At 47.7% G+C, this 3,668-nt stretch overlaps 1 pseudogene; it reads right to left on the bottom strand.

Moving 5' to 3' along the window:
* Positions 1 to 535: 535 nt before the first annotated feature.
* Positions 536 to 655, bottom strand: LOC136634176 (5S ribosomal RNA; annotated as a pseudogene).
* Between the last annotated feature and the right edge of the window lie 3,013 nt (positions 656 to 3,668).

Here is a 3,668-nt window from a genome sequence, read left to right as displayed (position 1 = left end):
AAATGAAAACATTTAATGTTAAATAATGCTATCAGTACATATATCCTTCCTTCCTATTCTTATGTACCATAAATATGGAGCAGGGACTCGCAGGGGAGGTAGAGATTCCCTTGTCCTAACAGCTCCGTTTCCCCTGCCATTGCACATGCACTCCACCCAGTTGTCCCAATCACTCTGAGAGACGAGAGCTTGTGGCAGCAACATCTCAGCCTCCACTGATTGTACAGAATGGTTGGTTGGTTGGCAACCTTCAGTCTCGAAAGACTATGGTATAAGCCTACAGCACCCGGTATTCCCAGGCGGTCTCCCATCCAAGTACTAACCAGGCCTGACTCTGCTTAGCTTCCGAGATCATGGTATAAGCCTACAGCACCCGGTATTCCCAGGCGGTCTCCCATCCAAGTACTAACCAGGCCTGACTCTGCTTAGCTTCTGAGATCATGGTATAAGCCTACAGCACCCGGTATTCCCAGGCGGTCTCCCATCCAAGTACTAACCAGGCCTGACCCTGCTTAGCTTCCGAGATCATGGTATAAGCCTACAGCACCCGGTATTCCCAGGCGGTCTCCCATCCAAGTACTAACCAGGCCTGACCCTGCTTAGCTTCTGAGATCAGACGAGATCAGGCATGTGCAAGGTAACAGTTGCTGCAGTCAGGCACTGGGGCTTTTGGTAGCCCTCCAGAATGCCTTGCAGTATGTCACCCAGGAGCTCCATGCACTTTGCCTCCCCAGCCTTGGACATCACCGCACATCACTGATACGGAGGAGCTGGAGGTGCGGCTGCAGACCTCTGTGGTAGTATTTAGGACTGGTAAAGAGGTCCATTTTATTTGTTTTATTAATAAGGGATAATTAAAAAAAACAAAAACAGTTTGGTGTTATGACAACAGAGTCCTGCATAAAGAGCAGCTATTCAGGGCCCGAGGTTAATCGGGCCACCACTTTTCCATTGCATCTCGTCTGCAGAAACCGTCTAGGCAGCAAGATGTCATTTGAGTCTTACAGCAGGCTTTTTCACAGAGTTCAGAACAGGTATCTCTTGTAATGATTTTAGGATCATATTGTTTATGCTATCCAGAGTGTGGCACAGATGAGCAGATCCTGCCCTGCGCCATGGAGTGTCATCTGAGATGCTGAAGCCCCCAGAACATGGGAAAGGAGGACGAGGGGAGGAACACCATTGAGACTTGCACGTTAGGGTACGTCTTGATCTTCTGTTGGTGGTCTTCCCCTCGGCTTTTGCTTAAGAACATAAAAACATCAGAAGAGCCCAGCTGGATCGGGCTTCATTTTATTTTGTGCTGCTGAGAATGAAGTGAAAACATATACTAAATAATGTTAAATCTGTTGGCAGATCTAAAACACAGGAAAGCAATACCATCAGTGCAAGCTCCTCAAAGCAATCTGCGATCAGATGGCTTTTCTGGAGGACTAAGAGAGCTGCAATTTAATTTACTTCCTTAAAAAAGGAAGAAATTGGGAGTAATTAATCCTATTTCCAAAACGGTTATTATTTCAGCTGTGCCTTTAACCCTTGTCACTCCAAAGGAGCATCTGTTCAGAGTTAAGTGTCAACCGTTTTTAGGCATCTAGTAACACTTTGGGACGAGAGGCATATTTTGTAGAGGTCGACAACCTGAGAAGTAATTTTCCTTGGCACCTTGAGTGCTTTAAGTTTTGTTGGAATCAGAGTCCTGCGGATGTATCTGGTCATAGGATGATAAAATTCCATCCCACAATGTAAACTAAATGCCATTTAAAAAAAAAATGTTAAAAGAGGCAGACACCAATACAAATATATGAAAACCTTTTGGATTAGATGTATTGAAATCCATAGATTTCACAGATAAGGAGAGGCCACTCTACACACATATATATTCTTCTCTACCCTGGGTGTCTTATGTCAAAGCAGGGAGGGGGTTGCATTCTACCCATCTCCTCTTCTTAGGCTTTCCCAGTTAATTCCCTGATCAGGAGCTTAATTGTTAATCTCTCCTCCCTGACATCACTCCTCAAGCAGCCATATCAGGCAATCTGTGTATGTGCAGAGGAACCCTTGTCAACCTCATGAGAGCTCAGGACTCTCCAAAGGAAGGGACAGTGTCACCCTCATTGCAGCAATGTTGGGGTGCCATCCAACCTATTCTCCTACTCTCTGGGGGTGCCATGTCAATTGGTGATTCCCACTCCCTATCAAATCTTGGGAGCATGAAGGTGGGACTATTAAGTTTTATTAAATAAATAGACATCATGTCTATTTTTTTTTGCCTCACCGCGAATTAGGTAGGATCGGGCTGTTATGCAACCATGACCTTAAGGCAGGATCATCAGGAACTGCCTGAAATTAGCAACCATATCAGATCCACCTCCACAGGGGGTGACACAAAAGATAGAGTAACAGAGCTGTTTATGGGCCACCCAGGACGCCGGCAGCTCCACGAGATGCTTGCAGAGATTGGAGTGTTCTTGGCACTGGCTCTTGGGAAGAAACTGGAAACTGAAGAAGCCAGGAAGCTGTGGGAGGAGGGGGGAAGCTCACACACACAACCCGATGCCCTGTGCGACACCTGATGTGCAGAACATCTTCATACTGGATATCAAAGTAGCATCCATGTGCCACAGCCAAGTCAGACTCCTGTTAACACGAGGGCTGCATCCTGTTGGGAACAAGCCAGAACCAAGGAGTCTATTTAGGAGACCAACGGCACAGTTGTAGCCACTAGGCCCAGTTGCAAAATGATCCAAGCGTACTGTGCCTGTCATTGGCGTCTTAGGAGAAAGTGAACATTCAGCAGTCTGATCTTGGAAGCTAAGCAGGGTCAGGCCTGGTTAGTACTTGGATGGGAGACCACCTGGGAATACCGGGTGCTGTAGGCTTATACCATGATCTCGGAAGCTAAGCAGAGTCAGGCCTGGTTAGTACTTCGATGGGAGACCTCTTGGGAATACCGGGTGCTGTAGGCTTATCCCATCGTCTTTTGAGACTGAAGGTTGCCAACCAGCCTGTCACAGAATCATATGGCAGGGTTTGGAAAAGGAAGAGGGGGATAGGGCAGAAAAGGAATTAAGAACATAAGAACAGCCCCACTGGATCAGGCCAGAGGCCCATCTAGTCCAGCTTCCTGGATCTCACAGTGGCCCACCAAATGCCCCAGGGAGCACACCAGATAACAAGAGACCTGCAAGGCTTCCTGGGAGTTGTAGTTAAGAACATAAGAACAGCCCCACTGGATCAGGCCAGAGGCCCATCTAGTCCAGCTTCCTGGATCTCACAGCGGCCCACCAAAGGCCCCAGGGAGCACACCAGATAACAAGAGTCTTTATCCTGGTGCCCTCCCTTGCATCTGGCCTTCTGACATAACCCATTTCTAAAATCAGGAGGTTGCACATACACATCATGGCTTGTAACCCGTAATGGATTTTTCCTCCAGAAACTTGTCCAATCCCCTTTTAAAGGCATCTAGGCTAGACGCCAGCACCACATCCTGGAATTAAAGGAGTGGGCTGGGGCATCCCCAACTCTTCCCGTACAGCCCACCAAGCTCTTCTCCTCTCCCACCCTCTTCTCTCTCTTCTTCTCCATTCACCTCTTCCTTTCAAAACCAGTGAGCGCAAGAGAAACAGAAGCAGGTGACAGTAGCATTTCCCCCCCCCCCCGCCATCAGT

The sequence above is a fragment of the Tiliqua scincoides genome, chromosome 13 (genome assembly GCF_035046505.1).
Source record: "Tiliqua scincoides isolate rTilSci1 chromosome 13, rTilSci1.hap2, whole genome shotgun sequence".
Lineage (NCBI taxonomy): Eukaryota > Metazoa > Chordata > Lepidosauria > Squamata > Scincidae > Tiliqua > Tiliqua scincoides.
The sequence above is the reverse complement of the archived record's forward strand: the minus strand, read 5'-3'. Positions and strand labels throughout refer to the sequence as shown.